Source organism: Pleurodeles waltl, chromosome 9, assembly GCF_031143425.1.
Source record: "Pleurodeles waltl isolate 20211129_DDA chromosome 9, aPleWal1.hap1.20221129, whole genome shotgun sequence".
In the NCBI taxonomy this organism is placed as follows: Eukaryota; Metazoa; Chordata; class Amphibia; order Caudata; family Salamandridae; genus Pleurodeles; species Pleurodeles waltl.
Window position 1 is genome coordinate 811,977,723 of NC_090448.1, and position 27,669 is coordinate 812,005,391.

Here is a 27,669-nt window from a genome sequence, read left to right on the forward strand (position 1 = left end):
CCATGAGCGGGAATGAAAACAAAAGAAACAATGTTAAGTAACTTGTAGTCATGCAAATCGCTCCAATACTGCCTGGCAGGAACTCAATCAGCAGTATTAGAGCGATGTGCATAACTATCAGTTACTTGTTATTTTTCTTTTGTTTTTGAGTTGCGCTCATGGCGCTTTCAACTTTTCTACAGCGGAAACTTGATTGGCAGTATTGGAGCGATTTACATAAAGTGCCATGAGCGACACTGAAAACACAAAAGAAACAATGACACGCAACTTGTAGTTATGCAAATCGCTCCAATACTGCCAATTGAGTTCTGCAGGAATTCGACTGGCAGAATTGGAGTGATTTGCATAACTACCAGTTACTTGTCATTGTATCTTTTGTTTTTTAGTCGCACTCATGGCACTTTCAATTTTTATACAGCGGGAACTCAATCGCCAGTATTGAAGCAATTTGCATAAAGCGCTCCAATACTGCTGATCGAGTTCCCGCAGTATAAAAATTGTAAGCACCTTCAATGCAACTGAAAAAGGCAACAATGCCAAGTAACTGGTAGCTATGCAAATCGCTCCAAAACTGCAGATCGAGAGAAGGTCAAGCTAAAAGTAAAAAAGTAATCCACAAACCGTCCATAAAACATGGACGCTGCATATGTTAATAGTAATTGGCCAGTGCTCTCGAGGCAGGCTAAATACCAGAAAAGGCATTACGGCTGCATGCCTTTAACAAATAAAATAGAGGGAATTCTGAAACGTAAGCCCACGAACAAATGAAAGTGATGGCCATGAGATGGGCGTGGTTAAAGCCCAGAGAATAGGTAACAGCAGGTCGAAAGCTCTGGTGCACTCAACCTAAAAAGCACCTGTTCACTACTACTGATCACTACACAGTATGCTGCCACAACTGCACTTGTGCTTAACTCTTGGTGAAGGTAGTAGCCTCACACCACTATGAGGTTAGAGCTTTGGGCACCCTTTCTGGTCAAACAAAACCTCAGTCCATGAGACATATCCTATGTCATGTCACACAAGCATGATCCGTTTTTTGCCTGTGACAGTAAATCAGCATTAAGGTTCCAGACAACAGTACAGTTGGGCCCTCAGGGCAGGGCTACATGTCTTTTGCCATTCAGAGGAATTTTCTGTCACAAGAATAGGGCTCTACATAGGATAGAAAAAGGTAATTAAAACATCAAATGAGTAAATGGAAAGTAGGTTTGAATGTGCAAACAAAATGAATGATTGTTTCAGAATTGTAATGTAAATAGGAAGCACGGGCTGTTTAAAGGGTTGATTGGAGTGTGCAATAAAGACAGCAGATAAAAATCATGGAAAATAGAAGAGTGTTAACAGGGATTTTGGAGGGATGTTTTAAAGCAGAACGAATAATAACGGAACAATTCTTGGTTGAAATATATTTGAGCAGAAGTTTATTTAACAACATTGTTAGTTACAAAATGTGAGGACTGGCTGTTCATGGTTGCGTTCAAAACATCGTTGAGCAAGGAATATGATCCTCTTGCTTTGTCATTAATTCATCAATGCTGGCAGCAAAAAGGAAAGCTCAACATTAGCCTCAGTATGAGAGCTGAGAGGAGGTAACAGGAAGGACCATACAGTCAAAATTATAGGTCTTTTTAACTCAGCATAAATAGAGTAGTCATCCAGGACTGTTGATATATTATAGCTACACCCACAATATCTAATGATTCTCATCGACATTAAGTCTGTGTTATGTGTCTCGTGTCTTCTACTATGTGCATTAATAGCTTCATCTGTAGATCCGCACTATGGGAGGCTCAGGTTGCAGCAACCAAACATCATACGGCCACCTAGCTCGCCAAACCTATACTGTACCTACATATCCATCACTAACCTCTTCAAATACTGTTAGTGCAGGAAACACCTCCAAGTGACAGCTAATATGCTTCACTTTGATAAGCCTTCATTTTCATCCTTGCACGCCTTCCATCTGGTGTCCTATCACAACAGTCAGGTTTTCAGGGTGCATCTTGAAAGAGAAAGAGAGCGTGAGTGCCGATTGACTTTATTTGTGTATAATCTTGTAAAATACGGACTGCGTTTCCGGGGGCATATTACTTTTGCACCTTTTAATATTGGAACCTTTTTTATCTTGAAGTTTAAATTTTAAACTTCCTGCTTCTTCGAACATTGAGTATATTTTGACCGGGAAGGTTAAGGTCTGTTAGAGCCCACCTTCACCAGCCTAACAAGCTTCAAGGTTAGCGCTCTAGCTACCTTGGGTCTTGTGATCCGGGGTTTCCCTGACCTGGTGCCTATTTATTTTACATCGAATGCAGCTGCGCAGCAGACGCGCGCAGCGGGCGCGCCTATGGTGCACCAAAGGCAAGCCCATCTGCGCCCGACCGTGCAAGAGGCCCGGTATTATGCCCCTCGACAGCCATCTCTTGACCGCGTTTCATATTCTCCCATTACGCTATACGCGTTAGCAGGTAGGCCTTGCCCCCATACGATGCCATGCGATACCGCTACAGAATGGAACTGTAAACTATGCAATTGGATGCCCTAGAATCCTAATGATATGAAAGTCTCTGATATGCATCTGCCTTTGTTAAATAACAAGCAAGCAAAAGGCGCATCTACTGCAGGAAACACATTAATCTGTGCTTTAGTAAATGCCCACTCTTTAGTCAAACATAAAACAGAAATTGCTGACTTAATTGATCATTATAAACTTGATTGTTTATTTATTACGGAAACCTGGGCAAAAAATGACTCTAACCCAGACTTTATAGAAGCCACACCAGGGGAATATGCATACTATGGACTCAACAGAGTTGTAGGCAGCGGAGGAGGCTTAGCTATCATTTGTAAGTCATACCTTTTATGTGAATGGAATGGAATCATTCCTATGTCTGAGACGGGTGAAGGAATGTATTTTAAAATATGGCAAAACAGAACTTTATTATTTGAAGGACTGTTGGTTTATCGACCACCCGGCCCTTAACTGAATTTTACACAGCATTGGCCAGTTTTAGTAGAACCCCTTACTATGGCATCTAAAGCCATAATTTTAGGGGACTTTAATCTACATTTTGATGATATTGAGAACCCCCATACTGAAGAATTTCTAAGTGTTATGGCTGCCTTAGATTGGCAGTTGAAAGTCACATCACCTACACATGTAACTGGCCATCTGCTGGATGGAATTTTTTCCCGTGCTAATGACCAGCTACAACTGACCAATTCCCTGCTAAGCTGGACAGATCATTTTTTATCACTTTTAATTTTATTGAGACTCAGGCATATCAGCAACCTGGTTTTAAAGGAAAACCTACTAGACACTGGAACCGCATTAAGAAAGCTTAGAAGCAGCTTGGATAGCTACAAAAAACCTATCCTTGTCAGCTATAGATAGCTTTAATCAGGGAATTAGTACGGCCATGGACCAATAAGGACCCTTTAAGCCCCCTGCCTTACGCGTGAATAAAAAGCTAAGTCATCCTTGGTTTACTAAGGATCTTCTTAAGATGCTTCAAAGGAAATACCGCCAGAAAGAGCAGTGGTGGAAGCTTAATCCCAATTTTGTTGAGAGAGATATTTTAAGAGATGTTTTAAAAACGTGCAAAGAGGCAAGCTTCCAAGACAAATCTGAATATTTTAATCAGAAGATCAAAGAGGCTCCGAACACCCCTAGAAAACTTTTTAAGGTAATCAGCACCCTGACTACTCCTACTCCCCCATTAGAGATAGAAGATTCTCAGGAGGTTTTGCAATAAAGTTGCAGCTTTTATTTAAATAAAATTTTACAAATTAATTCGAGTTTTAAGTCCTTGGAAAAGATGAACAGTCCTACTGAGGCAGTGGATAGTAGCTTAAACACAGGCCGTCCCTTGTTCACAGACTTCCAGCCTTTACCTCCGTTGAAAATTAAAAAACTTATGCTAGAGATTAAATCTGGTTCTCCTAGAGATCCATGTCCTCTGCATGTCTTACATCTGGTGCCGGATCTGGTCTCGACAGCTCTGGCCCCAATTTTTCAAGAAGTTCTTACCTCTGGTATTTTTCTTTCTGCTTGGAAGGACGCTACGGTGATTCCACTAAAAAAGAAACTAGATGGAGCCAGACACGATCTGAATAATTTACGACCCATCTCTCTTCTCCCATTTCCATTTCCATTTATTTATTTAATTGTTGTCAGCCTATCCGGCCATAACAATAACACACAATAAATACCAATCCATCACACTCGGTAAAAATCACATTAAATAAAAAGTCTCAATAGAAAGAAAGAAACTGTACTTGAATTTTTGATTTAACATGTGTCAAAATGTATCCGATTTGCCCTGCATTATCATAAAACTTGGTCTATGACCATAATTTGCATAAAACTCTTAACTTATTCTAGAAAAACATTATAAATCTAAAATTTTAATATCTTATTCTGGCACTAATCATTTGGGACCTTACGGTGCCTGCCAACAGTTTAATAGTAGTCCAGGACCTAGCCCGGTTTTACAACAACCTTCACCGATTTCCCAAGCTAGTAAAGCTATGGGATAACACAAGCAATTATACTTGTGCCAACTGTGGGTGCATTGATAAACGTAACTTCCATGCTTCCAGTATGTAAGTTGAGACCTTTGTCACAATGTATTTCTCGTCTGATCGCATACATAACACTTCCGCCTCGTTGCACTTCCTAACTCCGTATGATCTAAAAAGTGGACGTAAATACAATTTGCGGAGTTTGAGCATGAAGTGACATAATAAGAGGAAGTGGGATAGTGTTTCTTGGCCACCATGAAGACATGGACAACATTCTGATCCACCCTGAGGGACGGGTTGCCATCTATTGGTCACCGCCATCACTGGTAGTGTGCCCATACGAAATTTAAAATAGAGAACCCTTTTTTCTTCCGGATAAATACTGTCTATGAAAATTGCTGGTTTAAGCTCTTTGTTAAACAAAATGTAACGCTTAAATAAAGGGCTACGTGTCTCACACATACTCTGAGTCTTTTGGTCCCAGTATGCCTTTTTTATGACAGATAAGCTAGGACTTCTGATTTTTCCTGGATGGAGCCAGAGGTCTTCCTGGCCGATAGCAGCCAGGGTGTTTGAGATGTGTTTGAACCAGGGCAATTTCCGATTACTTTGTAGCTTCATGATGTCCATAAGTACATCTCTATATGGTTTGAGTTCCTCTTTTGCCCAAATACGGATCCAGTATCTTATTGGAGCCAGTGCAATGTAGTCCTCAACCTTTCTCATTTGTAGATCAATTCTTATTGCATTCATTGGTGTGGCATTGCCTAGACAAAGTAATCGGCGTAAAAAATTATTCTCGGTTACTTGTATTGATGGAGTCTTTCTAAATCCCCAGATCTCTGCGCTATAAAGTGCTGCGGCCCTTGCTTTTGTTTTATATGCAAGCAGTGCAGAACTCACAGAATGGTTGCCTGTAGCTTTTGAGAATCTGAGTACCGCTCCAGCTTGTTGGACCAAGGAGATGTTACTTTTTTTAAATTTGTGGTTTCCATGTCTGTTTTTCGTCCAGTCTGCAACCCAGGTAGTCATAAGTAGCCACTCGGGCCAAAGGCTTGTTGTTTACCCTAAAAGTCGATTGCATCGTCTGTTTTTGGTTAAGAATCATAAACTTTGTTTTCCCCTCATTGATTACCATGCTCCTTGAGGTGCAAAATGAAAAATGATTCAAAACCCCTAAGTAGTCGATGCATTGCTATCTCCGTTCTTGCCAGTAATACAGCGTCATCAGCAAAGAGCAGGATAGGTATACTTTCATTGGCTAGTTTTGGCACATCCAGATTTAATTTCCTCAGTTCTTGACTTACTTCATTTATATAACAATTGAATAAGGTTGGGGCCAAAACGCAGCCTTGTTTTACACCTCGCTGGATTGGAATTTCTACCGTATAATCATTTCTCGTAGTATATCTGACCCTGGCAGTATTTCCTGTATGCAGTAGAATTAGCAGCCTTAAAAAATTTCCCTGTATACCCATTTCCGACAATAACTGCCATAATGTTTGGCGATTTACGCTGTCAAAGGCTGTTTGAAGATCCACAAAGACCAAATATAATGGACAATCTTTTAGGGTGGCGTATTTAGCGCAGATCATGTTCAACTTAAAAAGTTGATCTGTTGTGCTTTGGTCTCTCCTAAAACCAGCTTGATGTGTCGATATTAAATCTCCATCCTCTAGCCATTGGTCTAGGCGCAACTGAATCAGTTTGGCAAAAAAAATTCCAACACTATCAAGCAATGAGATAGGCCTGTAATTGCACACCATGTCTTGAGGCCCTTTTTTGTGAATTGGAACAATTATTGATTTCTTCCAAGAAGTAGGGATTACCTCATGGTGCCAAACACTGTTGAATAGACGGGCTAGAGCAGGTAGCCATAGCGTTAGCTGGTTACGATAAACGTCTGAAGGGATACCGTCTGGGCCTGCAGCCTTGTACGGCTTTTGGAGGAGAATAACTTGTTTAATCTCTTTCTCACTGAATTCCGATATTAACTCAATTGCACGTGGGAGGGTATGGGTTACTTGCATGGATTTTGTGCTAGGGAATTCGTTAGGGACTAATTCATTCTGGGTTTCATTTAACGATCTAGCAAGCCATTTTGATGGTACTACATAGGTTATTTGAAGTGGAACTACCTTACTTGATCTTTGATTACTGCCTTCCAGTCCTTGAGTAAGACTGTTTAAGTTATTAGTACTCCAGGATGCCGTCTTGACCTCTTCCTGGTACAAGGTGGTAAAGTGCTTTACCCAGAGTTGTGGGTTGATATTCAGTTCTAGGTTTTTCGAAGGGCCTTCGCATCCCCACCTGACTATCTCCCAAAACTTTTTGCAGTTTCCTGCCGATATTGCCTGCAGGAGAATTTTCCAGAGCTTATGTGGGAATATCTTCCTTTTGTATCTCAGTAATTTTTTGTACTGTTGCCTGCATTCATAAAAATGTTGCTCATTAAAGTTGTTCAAATGCCGATTCTTTGGTGCTTGTGATAGGGTCTTTTTTAGTTTCAAACACTCTTCATCGAACCAGCCCTCCGTCGTATTAGGATTAGTTTGAAGATGCTTGGTCCTTTCCTTTGTTGTTTGTTATAGCAGATTATTAAAATTATGCAGGAGGGGTAAAGCTTCGTTAACTGGTAGGTTTAAAAACGTGCTGAGTGATAGCAACCAGGTTTGACTAGGTACGGTCATATAGGATTCATCCGCATTTGACCATGGTATGTTTTTCCTATTTGGTCTCATGGTTATTGTTAAGCTATTTCCGTTAAATGGAGACTCAGCCTTCCCTGGGCTCGTGTCCGGATGGACTATTTCCATTAGCAATGGGTCATGGTCACTCTCGATCCTGTCCCTTATTTCCATATCGATGACATAATGCCAGGCTTCGATGTTTATTGCCATGTAATCGATTATACTATGTCTTTTTCCAGTTCGAAAGGTAGATTTGAAAGTTCTATCCGAATTTGTGCTTCCGTTTAATGTGCAGATTCCTCCTTCTATTAATGCTTCAAAGATTAATTCTCCTTTCTTGGAGTCTTGACAACGTTGGATGAGGGGCGTTGGAATATTCCAAACGTGATCTTCCTCTACTACTGGTTCATCCCAGAGGATAGAATGGGGTTTAGTGTTGAAATCACCGCATATCAGTAAAAAGGTTTTACAAAGCTGGGGAGAGCGGTTGTTCGTGTGACCTAGTGCTGGGTTCCTCCAACCCTTAGTTCTTTTGTTTAAGATATGTTCCTTAAGGAGCCGCACACCTGGCATGACTTGGACCCGGCTAATAGGAGGGAAATACACATTTACTATTTCAAGTGACCACTCCTCATATTTTACTGCAAGCGTCTGGATTTCCTTGCTTAATACAGCATGAGTTACTACGGAGTTTCCCAGTAGTGAAGTTCTGATCCAAATGATCAGGCCTCCCGATGGTCTACCTTTTTTTTGTTTGATAGCAGGTGAGTGGAAAGTGGAGAACCCATCTAGGTCAATGGCATTGATAGACCAAGTTTCTTGGAAGCAGCTGATGTCTTGTTGTTTAATGAATTCAACCCAGTCCTTATCTTCCATTTTACTTTTTAAACCTGCAATGTTACAGCTTAAATTTTTTAATGTGGGACTAGTTCTATCTTTTGTGCTTAAGCCGTCCATTTTTTGCTACATGCTCCTAGATGGTTGATCTTCATAGTTCTGCAACTGTGGGGGATTGCCCCTGCTGTTTCTAGGGGAATTGACCAACAGGCAGAACCTCATACAGTATTGCTCAGATTTATTAGTTCAGGGAGTTGTTGTTTAGAGCTAATTGCTCCCTGGAGTATCGAGCCAGAATTGCCTTTTACCTCTTGCCTACCCGACACGTTTTGCTTTGGAGCTTTTTCAAGAAATATTGTTGGATATGGTTCCTTTTGTGGAATAGCAGTAGATATTCCCCAGGTCTTCATCATGTTAGAACATTTTAGGATCTGTTCTGCTATCCAAGGTGAAGCCCAGACTGTTTCTGTTGATTCCCCGTTCTCTAATTCTTTCCTTTGTATGAATCTTACTGAGAGGAGGTCTTTAGTTGTTACGTTCTGCAAAGCTGGCAGAGTTGACCAAATATAGGATATTAGTCCTATTTAGGATGTCATGACTTCCTCTTGAGGAGTACTCGGGAATAAACGTGATTGTGGCATCAAGCTCTTTAGTTATTTCAGTGCGGATCTCGGTATGCCCACCACCTCCCTGTGACCGTCTTCCTTGAAGTTGATTGTCTTCCTTTTCTTTGTTATAAGTGGTAGCTGCCCAATTAGTCAATGTTCGTTCTACCTGGCCTTTTTCCCTCCCAAGTTTGTTCCTTTGTTCTTCATAAGGTTGCCTTTTTGGAGGCCAATTATCCCTTTTTCCTTTAGTTTCCAGGTCAAGCACTGGGCGCGGTAGGGCAAGCGAATCAGTGACCCACCCAGGCTGGCTACTGAGGTTGTGGTTTCCAGGGCTAACCTGAGAGCAGTATTTTACTTTTGTCCAAGGTGCGGGAACCGGGGCTATTGTATTGTCCACGCACATGGTTGTTCTTATACTTTGTTCACTTCCTATGCACTCCGGGCTCTCTGCCCTTCTGCTTTCACTTTTGCTGTTTTCTTGTTCTGCCCCCTCAGTAATGGAGTTCGGAGGCTGCTGGCGTTTTCCATAGTGGTCTCCTACTGTGTTTAAGTAATGTACCTGAGCTGAGTGTTCTATTTTTATAGCTGGGAGGAACTTGTCGGTGCCGGTACTTGATTTTGATGTCTCTGGGCTCCATTTGTGTTGTCCATTGACTAGGGAGTCGTTTGCCTCATTTGTCCCATGATTTGCACCTGGATCTTTTTCTGACCTCCTTCCTTTATCTAAGTCATGCCCAGATGCTTGGTATCCCCTGGGGCCAATGGGTATACGGTTTATGTGGGAATGGTGAGTGCAGCTTTTGTCGCACAGTAATCCGGGATTTTTATTTATAAAGTTAATGTCTTTGTCAGTAGGTTTCTCAAGACTCTCGTACTTAATGTTTTGATCTCTATGCTGCTGTTGGGCAGACTCGTCACCTGTGTTCCTGATTTGCCCTGTTGGGCTTGCCTGTTGTGGCATATTTGGAGCCTTTTTTGCTGGTACTTTATTATTTCCTCTAGCTTTTTTCCATGTGTTTTTCCATCTACCTATTGGTTGAGGCCTTTTGCTCGGGGTCCTTTTTTCTACTGTATTTGAGGCTTTGATTGCAGGTACAGGACTTCCGTTGGTTCTCTCCGTCTTGTCTATATGGGTTTTTGCGTCTGGGCAATCCTCTCGTCCTGGGCCAGAGGGCCCTTCTCTATCTTCTCTGTCTATTGGCCTTTCAGTTAATCTGGATTCTATTTCTGCAGACTTGTGATTGCACACCTGTGTGCTTTTGAGGCTATATTTGCAATCTTCGATTATGTCTTTGATTACTTTCGGGACTTCCAGTAATTTTTCCAGCAGTGGGCCCCAGGCTTGCCTATCCATCTTGTCCATTTTGTCAGCCACTGCCTGGTGCAACAGGTTTTCCCTTATTACGCCCTCTACTAAGGCCATCCTGTAATCTATAGTCTGTATTGAGTTTGTAAATTGTTTAGTCAGCTCAAGTTGATCGTTGAATTTTTGAGATTGGACCATGATCGTTGTTGCAATTGAGTCCAATGTTGTACATATAACTTTCATGATGCTGAGAATTGGTTGGTCTAATGAGGGATCATCTCTGTTTCCCCAAGTTTGCCCACTTTGCTCGTTAATTATCTGGCCTTCTGAGTTCTTATCGTCCTCTCCTCTGTGGCCTAGTATTATACTACCTTCCAGGAAGTTTAAATCTTCCGATGTTATACTGTTTAATTGGGGCTCTATATTGCCAATTACGGAGTTGTCGGGCGAGTAGAACTACAGACTAAAGGAACTACTATCGAGTCTGCACAGCGATAAATCCGTTTTTACAGTTTGGCTTTCGTGATGAAGCTGTGGCGCTGAAAGCTTATGGGTCTGTTTTTGTGGTAATTGTTCTGTTTCAGGACCCTTTGTGTTTTGGAGTACTATAAGTTCTGCTTGGGCACAACGTGGAGGGAATGTCGGTGGGGAGCTCCCGGAATTTAATGGTCCCATTAGGGCTTCAGGATAAGGTGATTCATCGCTTTTTCTTTGCTCTCCCGAAAAATCGCCCCACTCTGGGAAATTATTTGACTCCACTTCGCCATCCCAGAGGGAGTTATTCATTGGACAGGGTAGTCGCGATGATCGGGCAGATCGCTGCTGAGATAGGCAAGTATCCTGATGCCCGGTCTCTAAAAGCTCCAGTTCACCCCCCCCCCCATGTTGTTGCCACCTTTTTCCCCGATGAGTGTAATGGGAGGTCACTAGCTTTGGAGCTTTGAATCTGCAGCCGATCAGTGTTTAGGTTCATTTGATTATAGTAGTTAGTGATGGTGTTTATCTTTGGTTTAATTTTCCTTATTCCCCTGGTCCCACCTGGGCCCGGGTGCGTCGGTGTATACTGTTGTCTCCTACTCGGAGGACTTACAAGGCCACCCACAGTTTCTCCTGCATTCAGTATTACACACCCCATATCATCGGAGTCAGTATAGGCTAGCAGCAGAGGCCCTGGCGCCACTTCAGGTGCCCCACCCAACTCTTCTCCTGATTCGCTTTCGTCGTCGGGAATCCCGATTTGGACGCCCTCTGCTGTGACCTCTCCTTGGTTTATAAATTCCCCTTGGGATAACTGAGTGGCTCCAGGGTCCTGGTCCTGGTCTAACCCCAGGTCTTGTGAACTGTTGGGTTCCTGCTCTGGTCTTTGGAATTTCACTAGGTGAACGAGTGCCTCGTTGGCCTCCCTGGCCTTCTTTGTTTTTCCTCTTGTTCCAACCATCTTTTTTTTTTTTTGGAACTCTTACTGTGTGCACAGACCAGCAACTTCAGCGGTTTCTAGTCTCTGTAGATTGTTCTCTAGGATGTAGAATGCTTTTGCGGAGGCACACAATATACACAATATGCTGTACACAAAAGCGCAGTACACGAATGGTGTCTATCCCTCCGACACCATTAACATCAGCTCCTCTGGTCCTCCTCTGATCCTCTCTGCCCCCCCTCAGCTGCAGGTCTCAAATGTCTTAAGTTAGATTAATTGAGAAATTGAGAAATAGCCGGTAAATAACAGGTGAAGGACAGGTTGGTAGGGCCGCTTACTTGCGTTGGTTTATGCAGTCCACTCGCGATCACCGGAACCACCGGGGTCTAGAGTCACCTTGAGTCACCTCTTTTCCAGTTCTTCATTTATTTTCCTGTCTCCAATCTCCTGGACACCAACTCCTCCCCAGGGCTCGGAGGCCACGTAGACCAGGCTACCACCAACCACCAGCAGCCAACCGGACCAGCCGGACCACCAGCAGCGCCAGGCCCAAGGTTAGAGCTGAGGCAGGGGTGGGGCTGGGCTGGGCGAGGGAAGGGCGACAAAACACCAGCACTGGAGCCGGAGCAGAGGACAGAAGCAAGGGATGGCCAAGTGCCCAAAAGGTGACCCGCACGACAAGATCCGGTCAAGGTACAGCGGGAACAGCAGGAGCAGCGGGGCCCCCTGGCTCACCCGGTCTGCGGGGCAGGGCAGGGCAGCAGAACTCCTTCTGGCGCTCCTTCTGGCGCCCAGTCCCCGCCAAAACAGCAAAACAGCAAAACAGCAAACCGGTGCCGGAAGGGAGCAGGGGGGGCTGCCTCAGCCGGAACACACACTGGCGAAAGAGCAGTCCTCCCCGGCTAGCGGCACCCCTCCAAAAACCGCCGCAGCAGCAGCGGCGTGTCTCCGTGGTCCGCGGCTCGCGCTCACACTCCTGCAGCCGAGCAAATCTAAGACGCGAGCCTCCCATTTCAGACTAAGATCTTTGAGAAACACATCAATCAAGAACTAGCCATTTTCCTAATTACCTCAGGAGGCTTTAGGCAGGCACATAGCACTGAATCAGCGCTTATTACCACCTCTGATAGGATCCGTCGAATGGTGGATGAGGGACATGGTGCTATACTAGTTCTACTAGACTTATCTGCGGCCTTTGATACTATCTCACCTCAGATTCTGATATCCCGCCTCCACCAGGCTGGACTCAGGGATGTGGCTTTAAGTACTCTCGAATCTTTCTTGAAAGATAGATCGATTAGGGTAAGTTGTGGGGACCTCACCTCCCCAGCATATCATCTACCTTGTGGTGTTCCCCAGGGCTCCTCACTTGGTCCCATGCTTTTCAATCTATATGTCGCACCCTTGGCTAAACTAATCAGGACTTTTGGCTTTATGCCTACTTCCTATGTGGGTGATACACAACTGATTATCCCTTTCTCTAAGAAATGGGAGGAAGTGGCTGATTGCTTTCAGAAATGTATGCAAGAAGTCAATAGGTGGATGGACCTAAATTGGCTTAAACTTAATAGCGATAAAACTGAAATCGTAGATTTTGGTTCAGCCAAGGGATTGTGGAACCCTTGCTGGTGGCCCTCAGACTGTGGAACCTTACCAGCTCCTATTGTTGCTACTACAAATGTGGGTGTTATCTTTGACAATACTCTCTCTTTCAAGATGCATATTAATCAAGTGGTGAGAACTAGCTTCTGGATTTTGAAAATGCTGAAAACGATTCTCCCTTACCTGCAAAGGGAGTGGGGAGATACAATTATTTTAGCATTGGTCATGTCAAAATTGCACCACTGTAATGCCTCAATGCTTAATTTGAATAAGACATCACTTAAGAAACTTCAGTTAATTCAGAATACAGCTGCTCGCTTCATACATGACCTTCCATGCTCGGCTTCTGCTAGTGATAGCCTGAAACAATTGCTCTGGTTACCGGTAGCAAATTGAATTAGGTTTAAAATCTTATGTTTGACCTATAAGGCCACACAGGGAAGTGGATCTGATTATCTTTCTTCCATGCTAAGCTGGTACAAGCTTAACCGACAACTTAGATCCACAAATTCATTTTTGAGTCAGGTTCCTCGTACTCAAAAAGCTAGATGGGGAGATAAGGCATTTACAGTGGAAGCGGCTAAATGCTGGAATTCACTCCCTTTTTTCATTAGGAAGGAACAAAACTACATGACTTTTAGGAGGCTTGTCAAAACTTGGTTGTTCCCCGCTAATTTATTCTGTCACTCACCTCTCTCCTTTCAGCTCTTCTGTGCTTCGGCCGGAACACGCTTTATAAATACCAAATACAATTACAAATCTTCCAGAAACGTTGCACTGGTGCAACAAACTTCAGGCTAACCCATTTGCACTCATTTTATTGTGTTTTTGATACAGAAAGGGACAAACAGATTGTTGGAACCCATTGACTCTAAGGTATTTAGATGGTGGTTGTGACTGGAGGGTCTTTACAAAAAGCATCATACAAATGTACAGGCCTAGCCCTAAAGCCTCTGACTGTGACCACTGACCAGCAGGTGAGTGTGAACCTAGGAGCACAGGTTGTGAGCGGTGATAGCTGACAATGGATAGTGCTAACCAAGATGTGGGTGGTCCGAGATCCAACAATAAGCTGTGCTTAGCTAAGAAGAATTTTGGGCATTGGCCCTTAACTTTTTTTTTAAGTAGTGGTTCCACCATCCGTTTAGACACCTCTGTACAACTTCAATCGTCCAGTGACATGTGCGGATATAGGCCCTCATTACAACCCTGGCGGTCGGTGTTAAAGCTGCGGTAAATCCGCCAAGAGGCCAGCGGTCAAAAAAATGGAATCACGACCATGGCGGGCCGCCAACATAGACAGCCACTTTAACACTCCGACGGCCACGGCGGTAAAAACAAACACCGTGGCAGTAACCACCAACAGACAGGCGGAACCCAATGTACCGCCCACTGTATTACAACAGGCCAATTCACCACCTTTTCTGGGGCGGATTCACAGTGAACAAAACACAGCAGAAACAGGACTTGGAAGGGAAAACGTTCACCTCTACACACCCCACGAGGAACCAGGATGCCATGGAGAAGGAACTCCATATACTACCAGCTTTTGTCTTCCTGCTCCTCTACCAGGAGCACGAACGCCGGCGGCGAAGACCACGGTGAGTACTGCACCTACGAGACATGGGAGGGGGGAGGGGAAAGAGAGTGACAAACGCAACACCCCCACCCCCACCCTCACCCACAACAACATACACACAAATACATGTAGATTCATTACAGTTACACGCCCCAACCCCCCCAGAAGAATGCAAAGACAAAAGGAAATTATTGTGACCATTGTAATCAATTCAAATCCAGTACTCAAAAATATATATACACTATCTACAAATATATACACCAAGATGTCAAGTCCAGGTACTGCACATACATAGTCAGTGGACCACTGGCCCCAAATGCATGGACGAGGCCCACACAAGATACCCGATCCAAACGGAGAGAACACTGCTGGGGCATCAGATAGAAATACAACAGGCACCTCAGGGGGAAGGGAAGGGGGGCACCTCAGCCAGATGAGTGCACAACGCCAGATCCACAACGTGGCTCCATGCCAATTGATGTATCCTGGGGAGTGCAAAGCCACAGTCTCTCAAGTCTTTCCAGTGGGTGGTTTGCCCACTGCCTTATCCTGGGGAGTGCAAAGCCACAGTCTCTCAAGTCTCTCAAGTGGGTGGTTTGCCCACTGCTTTATCCTGGGGAGTGCAAAGCCACAGTCTCTCAAGTGGGTGGTTTGCCCACTGATGAATCCTGCGGAGTGCAAAGCCACAGTCTCTCAAGTCTTTCCAGTGGGTGATTTGCCCACTGCTTTATCCTTGGGAGTGAAAAGCAACAGTCTCTCAAGTCTTTCCAGTGGGTGGTTTGCCCACTGCTTTATCCTGGGGAGTGCAAAGCCACAGTCTCTCAAGTCTTTCCAGTGGGTGGTTTGCCCACTGCTTTATCCTGGGGAGTGCAGAGCCACAGTCTCTCAAGTCTTTCCAGTGGGTGGTTTGCCCACTGCTTTATCCTGGGGAGTGCAAAGCCACAGCCTCTCACGTCTCTAAAGTGGGTGGTTTGCCCACTGCTGCATCCTGGGAAGTGCAAAGCCACAGTCTCTCAAGTCTTTCCAGTGGGTGGTTTGCCCACTGCTTTATCCTGGGGAGTGCAAAGCCACAGTCTCTCAAGTCTTTCCAGTGGGTGGTTTGCCCACTGCTTTATGCTGGGGAGTGCAAAGCCACAGTCTCTCAAGTCTTTCTAGTGGGTGGTTTGCCCACTGCTTTATCCTGGGAGTGCAAAGCCACAGTCTCTCAAGTCTCTCAAGTGGGTGGGTTGCCCACTGCTTTATCCTGGGGAGTGCAAAGCCACCGTCTCTCAAGTGTGTGGTTTGCCCACTGCTGCATCATGGGGAGTGCAAAGCCACAGTCTCTCAAGTCTTTCCAGTGGGTGGTTTGCCCGCTGCTTTATCCTGGGGAGTGCAAAACCACGGTCTCTCAAGTCTCTCAAGTGGGTGGTTTGCCCACTGCTTTATCCTGGGTAGTGCAAAGCCACAGTCTCTTAAGTCTCTCAAGTGGGTGGATTGCCCACTGCTGCATCCTGGGGAGTGCAAAGCCACAGTCTCTTAAGTATTTCCAGTGGGTAGTTTGCCCACTGCTTTATCCTGGGGAGTGCAAATCCACAGTCTCTCAAGCCTCTCAAGTGGGTGGTTTGCCCACTGTTTTATCCTGGGGAGTGCAAAGCCACAGTCTCTCAAGTCTCTCAAGTGGGTGGTTTGCCCACTGCTTTATCCTGGGGAGTGCAAAGCCACAGTCTCTCAAGGGTGGTTTGCCCACTGCTGCATCATGGGGAGTGCAAAGCCACAGTCTCTGAAGTCTTTCCAGTGGGTGGTTTGCCCACTGCTTTATCCTGGGGAGTGCAAAACCACGGTCTCTCAAGTCTCTCAAGTGGGTGGTTTGCCCACTGCTTTATCCTGGGTAGTGCAAAGCCACAGTCTCTTAAGTCTCTCAAGTGGGTGGATTGCCCACTGCTGCATCCTGGGGAGTGCAAAGCCACAGTCTCTTAAGTATTTCCAGTGGGTGGTTTGCCCACTGCTTTATCCTGGGGAGTGCAAAGCCACAGTCTCTCAAGCCTCTCAAGTGGGTGGTTTGCCCACTGTTTTATCCTGGGGAGTGCAAAGCCACAGTCTCTCAAGTCTCTCAAGTGGGTGGTTTGCCCACTGCTTTATCCTGGGGAGTGCAAAGCCACAGTCTCTCAAGTCTCTCAAGTGGGTGGTTTGCCCACTACTGCATCCTGGGGAGTGCAAAGCCACAGTCTCTCAAGTGGATAACAGTCTCCACTGGTTCTGGAGGGGGCTTTGTGCTCAGAGTGCTTCATCCTGCCAAGGACTGAGGTAGTGGATGGCTTTCTCCACTGTTTCTGGAGGGGGCTTTGTGCCCAGAGTGCTTCATCCTGTCAAGGACAGAGGTAGTGGATGAGATTCTCCACTGGTTCTGGAGGGGGCTGTGTGCCCAGAGTGCTTCATCCTGCCAAGGACTGAGGTAGTGGATGCCTTTCTCCACTGCTTCTGGAGGGGGCATTGTGCCCAGAGTGCTTCATCCTGTCAAGGACTGAAGTAGTGGATGCCTTTCTCCACTGGTTCTGGAGGGGGCTTTGTAGCCAGAGTGCTTCATCCTGCCAAGGACAGAGGTTGTGGATGTGATTCTCCACTGGTTCTAGAGGGGGCTTTGTGCCCAGAGTGCTTCATCCTGCCAAGGACTGAGGTAGTGGATGCCTTTCTCCACTGGTTCTGGAGGGGGCTTTGTGCCCAGAGTGCTTCATCCTGCCAAGGACCGAGGTAGTGGATGAGATTCTCCACTGGTTCTGGAGGGGGCTTTGTGCCCAGAGTGCTTCATCCTGCCATGGACTGAGGTAGTGGATGCCTTTCTCCACTGGTTCTGGAGGGGGCTTTGTGCCCAGAGTGCTTCATCCAGCCAAGGACAGAGGTAGTGGATAAGATTCTCTACTGGTTCTGGAGGGGGCTTTGTGCCCAGAGTGCTTCATCCTGCCAAGGACGGAGGTAGTGGATGCCTTTCTCCACTGGTTCTGGAGGGGACTTTGTGCCAAGAGTGCTTCATCCTGCCAAGGACTGAGCTAGTGGATGCCTTTCTCCACTGGTTCTGGAGGGGGCTTTGTGCCCAGAGTGCTTCATCCTGCCAAGGACAGAGGTAGTGGATGAGATTCTCCACTGGTTCTGGAGGGGGCTTTGTGCCCATAGTGCTTCATCCTGCCAAGGACTGAGGAAGTGGATGCCTTTCTCCACTGGTTCTGGAGGGGGCTTTGTGCCCAGAGTGCTTCATCCTGCCAAGGACTGAGGTAGTGGATGCCTTTCTCCACTGGTTCTGGAGGGGGCTTTGTGCCCAGAGTGCTTCATACTGCCAAGGACAGAGGTAGTGGATGAGATTCTCCACTGGTTCTGGAGGGGGCTTTGTGCCCAGAGTGCTTCATCCTGCCAATGACTGAGGTAGTGGATGCCTTTCTCCACTGGTTCTGGAGGGGACTTTGTGCCCAGAGTGCTTCATCCAGCCAAGGACAGAGGTAGTGGATGAGATTCTCCACTGGTTCTGGAGGGGGGCTTTGTGCCCAGAGTGCTTCATCCTGCCAAGGACTGAGGTAGTGGATGCCTTTCTCCACTGGTTCTGGAGGGGACTTTGTGCCCAGAGTGCTTCATCCTGCCAAGGACTGAGGTAGTGGATGCCTTTCTCCACTGGTTCTGGAGGGGGCTTTGTGCCCAGAGTGCTTCATCCTGCTCGTGGCGGCCTCAGCAGCGTCGGAGCCTGCGGCGCTCATTGGCCTGTGGTGCTGGTGGGTGGCTCAGTGAGCGTGCTGGTGGCGGCGGTGTCCTTGGCAGCGGCGGTGTCCTTGGCAGCGGTGCTGGTGACGGTGGTGTCCTGTGAAGCGGTGCTGGTGGCGGCGGGGTCCTTGGCAGCGGTGCTGGTGGTGGCGGTGTCCTTGGCAGTGGTGCTGGTGGCGGTCTTGTCCGCCGTGCAGGTTTGCGGTGACTTGCCTTTCTTTCTGTGCCCCTTCCCCACCTTGGATGGTGGCGCAGCTGTCTTCCCACTCCCAACTGTACTCTTGGAAGAGCCCTTGGTGGCAGATGTTTTGCCCTTCTCCCTCCGGGCAGTGGCCAACTTCTTATGCTTCTGAGGTGGGGGACTGTCCGTGGTCTGGCTCCATGGCACACTGGCTGCCCTGCTGCTTGGCGCACTCCAGAAGCCGGTTACTGCTGGCACCACTGTTCCCGCTGATGTGGTGGCTGAGGTGCTGGGTTGGGACCTGGAAAGACGTGCCCTAGGGGACTGAAGGGGTGGGGGATGTGAGGGGAAGAGGTCAAGGTTGGACAGGAAAAGTTTTTGGGACACACTGGGATGGGTAGATGGTGTCGCGCCGCACCGCGCGGCGCGAGCCGAGCATTCGGCACAAGCCGGGCGTTCGGCTCGGGGCGCGCATCGCGTTCTAAAGACGCGGCGTGCCCGAGCCTTTCCTGCACCCTGCGAGGCCCCAGAACTTACATGGGGCCTCGCTCTGCTCTCTCCCTCCGTTTTGTTGGGGTCGCCTGACCCCTCTTACCTGTTGTGGCTCCTTTCTTCTTTCTTCTGTCTTCTTTCTTTTTTCCTGGGTTTGTTTCTTGCACTTTCCTTTATGTCTTTTCCCCCTTCCCAGGTTACCCTTTTCTTCCCAGCATTCCTCCTTCCCTATTCTCTATGGTTTCTACTCCATTCTATTCTATCTACTTTTCCCTATCTAAGATGGTGTCCTTTTTCTTCCTGTGGGTCACTTCCTGTTCTGTGGTATTTAAGGGAGGTGTTTTCTTCTTTTCTTTGCGCTGCAACACTCTCTGTTCAGATGGTGTCTTCGCTCCTGATTTCCTAGCCTTTTGGTTCTGGAATTCGCCAATTCTGTGCTATTTGACTACAGTTCTTTTTGATTCCTGTTCTTCTGTTCTTGTTTTCAGGAATCTTCTGTGAATCTTCTGTTGGAGGTTTTTTCCCCTTCTTTGGAAGGGTTTTTTTCCCTCTGGCGCTATTTTCTGAAGGTCACGGTCTGTTCTTGGCGTTTCCATTGCCTACAGCACCGTGGCTACCAGAAAGAGTCGCCCCTTTTTGGGCCAAAGCCGAACCCTCAAGATCCACGCCACTAGATCTGCAGATTCCAGGCGCAAGCAGCACGTGAGTCGTGACAGATTGCAGCGCCCAACCATCCCAACGTCTTCTAACACCATGGATGACACAGTGGTAGCTGCTGCAGATCCGGATCAATCTCTCCTGATGACAATTCAGCAACAAGCTCAAGAATTACAACAACTACGCAGTGAGAATGCTGCGTTACGACAGGCTTTGGCTTTCCGTAGTGGTGATGTTCCGACGCTCTCCGCCTCTACCCATCGTTTTTCTGGTGAACCAACCAAACTGCGTGAGTTCCTTGATTCCTTAACAGTGTACTTCGCCTTCCGACCCACCCAATTCTCCCATGACAGAACAAAGGTGGGTTATCTCATCAGTGCCTTATTCGTTCCTGCCTTGGCCTGGGCAACCCCAATGGTATCATCCAACGATCCGGTATTGTCGGACTATCCCGCCTTCGTGAATCGCTTCAAGCAAATGTTTAGTCGTCCGGGATTGGAGGCCTCAGCGGAAGAAGCCTTATGCGATATTCATCAAGGCTCACAAGATGTCCTTCAATACATAACACGCTTTCGTCAGCTAGCGGCAGAGACCACCTTGGTGGAACGTACTTTGGTGACTTTGTTTCGTAGAGGACTCAAAGAAGAAATAAAAGATGAACTAGTACATTCCACCAGAGTAGAAGATCTTCGTGGCCTGATGGATCAAGCCCTTTCCATCGAGTATCGCCTTCAGGAACGGAGATCGGAGAAGAGAAGGAGTAGAGGGTCTTTCCAACCAAGCACTTCACGAGTTTATCCGCATCGTTCTGAGGAACCTCGTCCCCCAGCCAGAGACATCGAAGGAGAACCCATGCAGGCGGATACTACTCGAGGCCCTCTCTCCGCTAGCGAGCGGGAAGACAGACGAAAGAAAGGGTTGTGTCTGTACTGCGGTTCTGCCGGCCACATGCTTCGTACCTGTCCAGTACGTCCATCAAGGCCATCGGGAAACGCCACTTCCCGTCCTCTGTAAGAAGGGAGGGGACGGGATTATCAGCTATACCTTCCATCAGTTCCTTTAATGACAATACCACATCCTTGTTTATAGTACCAGTCATGTTACAATTCCCTGATGGCCGTCAAGAAAAGACTATGGCACTACTAGATTGTGGAGCTAGTGGTATTTATATGGATAAGAAGTGGGCCATTACTCAACAAGTTCCTACACAACCTAAGGAGATTCCCGAACAAGTACACACAGTGGACGGATCCTTGATATCCTCGGGTCCAGTTGATACAACTACCCTGATGCTGAGTCTACAGATCGGTAACCATCAAGAATACATCTCCTTTGATCTCATAACATCCCCCAACCATACCATCATTCTTGGAATCCCGTGGTTCATCAGACATAATCCATATGTGAACTGGGCAACCCGGACGGTCTCCTTGTCTTCACAGTTTTGTCACGAGCACTGTTTTGCTTCTGACAAGTATTGGTCACCTAAGAGATCAATAATCACGGAAGGTACTACCGGTTCGACCATTAATACAGTCCAAGGAGTTCCTGAACACTATTTGGAGTTTCGAGATGTATTTCAAAAACCCTCCAGACCTGTGTTACCTCCACATTGAGATTACGATTGTGCTATTCCCTTGGAACCTGGCACTATCGTTCCTTTTGGAAGGATGTATTCCCTCACGGAACCTGAAAAGGAAGTACTAAAGGAGTACTTGGAAGAAAACATACAAAGTGGTCTTATTGTTCCATCGTCTTCTCCGGCCGGGGCTCCTCTCTTTTTCGTACCCAAGAAGACAAAGGATCTTCGCCCTTGCCTGGATTTTCGAGGCCTGAATAAGATAACTATTAAAGATCGTTATCCTTTGCCTCTCATCAGGGATATTCTAGAAGCAGTCAGAGGAGCTCAACGATTTACCAAACTAGATCTACGGGGAGCCTACCACCTTTTACGCATTAAGAAAGGAGATGAATGGAAAACAGCCTTTAGGACTCCATTTGGTCACTTTGAATACAGGGTAATGCCTTTTGGTCTTACTAATGCCCCCGCAATTTTCCAGAGATTCATGGACTTAGTGTTTTCTGATCTTCTGAACCAGACAGTTGTAATCTACCTAGATGATATTCTTATTTATTCTAGAAATCCCGAACTCCATTCTTCCCATGTGAAACAAGTCCTTCAACGACTTCGGGCACATCAACTATTTTGCAAACCAGAGAAGTGTGAGTTTGACAAGACGAAAGTCAAATATCTGAGTTATCATTTAAGTCCCACAGGCGTAGCTATGGATCAAGAAAAGGTACAAGCTATTCTAGATTGGCCTTCTCCATCTTCTATTAAAGAAACACAATGTTTTCTAGGATTAGCGAACTTCTATCGGCAATTCATCGCAGACTTTGCAAAACAAACTAGCCATATAACTCACACTTTAAAGAAGGAAAATCTAACTAAAGGGTTTGTCTGGACTAAAGCGGACGAAACAGCCTTTCAAGATTTAAAGAAGGCATTCACTCAAGCTCCCATCTTAAGACATCCAGATACCAACAAACAATTTATTGTCGTTACCGATGCTTCTGAAAAAGCCATTGGAGCCGTCCTACTCCAACAACAAGAGGATGATGGTCTTGAACATCCTGTTTTCTATTTGTCTCATATACTCTCTATTGCAGAACAACATTACTCAGTACTGGAAAGAGAATTATTGGCTCTGAAAACAGCTTGCATAGAATGGAGACAGTTTCTGATGGGTTCCAAGGAGCCTTTTGAAGTGAGAACAGACCATCGTAACTTACAATGTTTACGAAATTTCGTATGCCAGAATAGTCGTCAAGCTCGTTGGGCCTTCTTCTTCAGCCAGTATGATTTCTACATTACTTATATTCCTGGCTCCCAAAACATTCTGGCTGATGCTCTGTCTCGTCGTTATCCAGATTGTACTCCTGCCCCAGCTCAACATCTACTGGAACCTAATAAGATCATTGGGGTAGCTCAGTCTTTTCTGGAGGAGGTACAACTGGAATACTCCAATCTATCTGATGACGAAGTAGAGAATTTAAGACCTCTATTACATAAGAGACAAGGATACTATTATTATCAAGATCTGTTATTCCTTCCTACTAACAGAGTTAGAGAAAAAGCATTACAAATGTGTCATGATTCACCGGTTGCTGGTCATAGAGGCATCAAGGCCACACAAGAACTCCTTTCACGATTTTTCTGGTGGCCTACCTAGAAACTGGATATTGAAAGATACGTTCAGGCTTGTCACACATGCGCTCAAGTCAAGATTCCCTGAACCAGACCTGCAGGATTACTTCAGCCTTTGCCTGTTCCGCCAACTCCATGGCACACCATCTCTACTGATTTTATGTGTTCGCTACCACCTTCAGCAGGAAACCGGGTAATCATGGTCACTGTGGATTCCTTTACTAAGATGGCTCACTTCACTGCCCTGAAAAAGCTACCTACATCCCAAGAACTAAGCCAGATATTCATCGACCATATCTTCCGTCTTCATGGACTTCCACATACCATTATATCTGATAGAGGACCTCAGTACATTTCCCGGTTTTGGAGATATTTTTGTAAAACACTTAATATCAATAGAGCTCTGTCTTCGGGCTTCCATCCTCAGACCAATGGACAGACCGAGCATCTGAATCAAGGATTAGAACAATACCTTCGTTGTTTTTGCAACTCTACTCAAAGCAACTGGAACACTTATCTCCCTATTGCTGAATTCTCCTACAATAATTCTGTCCATAGTGCCTCCAAGACCACTCCTTTTTTCTGTTCTTATGGCTTTCATCCTACCTCTTTCCCTACTTCTTCTCGGTCTCTCTCTCCCCTGCCCGCTATTACTTATTTTTCCAAACGCCTTCTACAAATCCATAGACTAATTCGATCCAATCTATTACACACCAAAAGATATATGAAGAAAGTAGCAGACAAGAAACGTAGGACCACTCCGGACTACCATCCACAAGATAAAGTTTGGCTTTCTTCTAAATTCTTACCCTCACGTCTTTCTCAGAACAAGTTCACACCTCGCTACTACGGGCCTTTCCGTATTCTCCAGTTGCTTAATCCTGTCACTGTCCGTCTTCACTTGCCTCACACGTGGAAGATTCATCCAGTCTTTCATGTCTCCCAACTCAAACCTTATGTGCCGGATCCTTATTCTCGTCAGTTTTCCTGTCCTCCTCCTGTCTTAGTGGATGATGTTCCTGAATATGAGGTTCAGGAAATTTGTGACTCTCGACTTTTTCACAAACATCTGCAGTATCTGATTCATTGGAAGGGTTATCCTCTCAGTGAATGTTCTTGGGAAGATGCATCTTCTGTTCATGCACCTCTTCTGATTCAGCGCTTTCACCGTTTATTTCCTCTCAAACCAGGGCCTTCGGGAGGGGGGCCTACTGTCGCGCCGCACCGCGCGGCGCGAGCTGAGCGTTCGGCACAAGCCGGGCGTTCGGCTCGGGCCGCGCATCGCGTTCTAAAGACGCGGCGCGCCCCAAGCCTTTCCTGCACCCTGCGAGGCCCCAGAACTTACATGGGGCCTCGCTCTGCTCTCTCCCTCCGTTTTGTTGGGGTCGCCTGACCCCTCTTACCTGTTGTGGCTCCTTTTTTCTTTCTTCTGTCTTCTTTCTTTTTTCCTGGGTTTGTTTCTTGCACTTTCCTTTATGTCTTTTCCCCCTTCCCAGGTTACCCTTTTCTTCCCAGCATTCCTCCTTCCCTATTCTCTATGGTTTCTACTCCATTCTATTCTATCTACTTTTCCCTATCTAAGATGGTGTCCTTTTTCTTCCTGTGGGTCACTTCCTGTTCTGTGGTATTTAAGGGAGGTGTTTTCTTTGCGCTGCAACACTCTCTGTTCAGATGGTGTCTTCGCTCCTGATTTCCTAGACTTTTGGTTCTGGAATTCGCCAATTCTGTGCTATTTGACTACAGTTCTTTTTGATTCCTGTTCTTCTGTTCTTGTTTTCAGGAATCTTCTGTGAATCTTCTGTTGGAGGTTTTTTCCCCTTCTTTGGAAGGGTTTTTTTCCCTCTGGCGCTATTTTCTGAAGGTCACGGTCTGTTCTTGGCGTTTCCATTGCCTACAGCACTGTGGCTACCAGAAAGAGTCGCCCCTTTTTGGGCCAAAGCCGAACCCTCAAGATCCACGCCACTAGATCTGCAGATTCCAGGCGCAAGCAGCACGTGAGTCGTGACAGATGGAGGGGGTATGGGAGTGGAGGAAGAGGTAGTGGATGTTGGAGGTGTACGTTTGCTGACTGTGGGTGAAGGTGCATGGGCTGGAGGCTGTCGTGAGGTGGATGGCTGTTAGGTGGGTGTGTGACTGCGTTTGTGTACCTTGGGAGGTAGGCTCACAGACACACTGGGAGAGGACACGGGATGTGTGAATGGTAGTGGGGGTGGTGAGTGCATTTGAGCGGTGTGTGGTGATGGGTGTGCTGGTGATGGACGTAGTGGCTGAAGATGTAGTGCATGCAGGTGTGAGTGGAGAGGAGACAGGGAGGGAGGAGGGAGACGAGGAGGAGGGGGACACAGTGGAGGCAGTGGATGTTGGTATGTGTGCATGGGTATGATGCTTGTGTGAGTGCCTGTGGGATGTGTGTTGCTTATGTTTGCCAGAGCTTCCCTTGTGTGTTGAGGTGTATGCATGCTGGTCTGAGGGTGTGCTTGGGATAGGCTGAGGTACAGGGGTTTGGGTCTGGGTGGAGGACGTTGGAGGGGGGACGCTGGACACAGGGACAATGGCTGCCTTCAGTGCTGAGGCCAGAGTCTGAAAAGCTTGCTGTTGGCTGCCTGACCAGAATGAATGCCCTCCAGGTATGCATTGGTCTGTTGCAACTGCCTCTCTACACCCTGGATGGCATTCAGAATGGTAGACTGCCCAACAGTGAGGGATCTGAGGAGGTCAATGGCCTCCTCACTGAGGGAAGCAGGGCTGACAGTGGCAGGGGCTGAGGTGCCTGGGGTGAAGGAGATGCCCACCCTCCTGGGTGAGCGGCCACGGGGCACACGCTGAGGGGCTGCTGGGAGGGCGGTGCTTGTAGGGGGGGGTGTCAGCTGTACCTGTAGATGCGGGGGGCACAGAGGGGCCCGCCACCGCAAGGGAGCTCCCATCAGAGGAGGAGTCCGTGTCGCTGGTCTCAGCTCCTGTCCCCGCCGTGGAGCTCCCCTCACCCTCCGTCCCACTGGTGGCTTCAGACTCCGTTGTCTCGCACTCCAGGGCCATGTGGGATGCAGCTCCCTCCTGCTCCGGTGCCACTGCTCTTCTGCCTGATGATGCTATTGCACACAAGAACAGGGAGACCACAAAAAGTGGGGGGGGAAGACAGAAGAAAGACATGTTAAGTGCATGCAATACCGCTACCGTTGGCGGACACTACAGACACAGAAGCCCCCTGCACTACGCTGTGCACTTTGAGTTCCCTAATTAATCACAGGGACATGGGTTACAAGGCCTATGCCCGATTGCTGCACACATGGAAGTCACAGGAGCCTGACTAGGTGTAGTTGGCTCTGAACACTGGTGGGGTGGGGTGCCACATGGCCTGCCTTACGAAGGGACCTTGCCTACTAAACTCGCCCTGGCCTAGGGGAACCCACAGTCCACCTCCCCCACCCAGACACCTCCAATGCGCGTAGAATCAGCTGAATGAGAGTGTACTCACCTCTTGTGGCTGCTGTGATGCCCTCAAGCACCCATCCAACTCCGGATATGCCACAGTCAGGATCCGGAACATCAGGGGGGTCATGGTGCGACGGGCACCCCTCCCAAGTTGGGAGGCCATCCCCAGCTGGGCCTCCGCTGTCTTCTTGCTCCAGCGGCGAATGTCCTCCCATCTTTTACAGCAGTGGGTGCTCCATCTATGGTGGACCCCCAGGGTCCGGACTTCCTTGGTGATGGCATGCCAAATATCCTTCTTCTTGTGGGCGCTGACCTACAGGAATATTACAGGGGAAAAGGAGAAGATATAACAGTCCGCACCGTCGCAGTCATTGGCCCTCCTCACTACCCTTGCCATGACGCACACCCACTCACTGTCGTTTCATGCACGCCTCATTCTCCCCCTCTATCTTCCATCCACAACACTCCACACAGGCATTGCCCATACAGCATGCTCACAGTGTACTTACCTGTTTGTCTGGAGGACCGTAGAGTAGCGTGTACTGGGGGAGGACCCCATCCACTAGTTTCTCCAACTCCTCCGTGCTGAAGGCAGGGCCCCTTCCCCCAGACACATGAGCCATTGTCTCTTCCAGACTGAGGTTACAGCAGCACTTGCAGTGTAGGTCCTCTCCTGTCGAAGATCAGGTATCAAGTGAGTGAACAGAGAGAAAATGGCAGTCACGTCTGCGGCAGTGCGTATTGTCACCGCCGGCGAAGTCGTCATTGGCTCCTGGGACCCATAGGGTCCAATGTTAACCAATGCAGGATTGCGCCACGGTCTTCGACCGCCTATCGCTACGGTGGACAACGCCAGCGCAGTTACCTCATCTCCCCTTGTCCCACATTACAGGTCAGGCAGCTGCCATTTCAGGGGGCCACATGGCATTAATTTTAAATGCGTCACACATACCTAGGCCTTGCATACACACTAAGACAGGCACATAGCGGATGAATGTTTTTTTAGAATACAGTTGTGTTTTCGTACCTGTGTTGGCTGACTCTCTGCTCGCTGTTTTCCTCCATAGAGCACGTCCGCTGGGGCAGGTGAGGAGATGGCGGCATCCTCCGGTGTACAGACCACTGGTGGACCTGTCGACAATGGAAGAGCGACATGTAATTGTCACCTACAGACTGGACCGTGCCACAATCCATGAACTGTGTGCCCAGTTAGAGCTAGACCTGATGTCAGCTATCCGCCATCCCACAGGAATCCCTCTCTAGTGCAGGTCCTGTCAGTACTCCATTTCCTGGCAAGTGGGTCTTTTCAGATGACAGTGACCATAGCATCAGGTATGTCCCAGCCTATGTTCTCCAACGTGTTGTCCAGAGTGTTGTCTGTCCTGCTGAAACACATGGCAGCTACATCGTTTT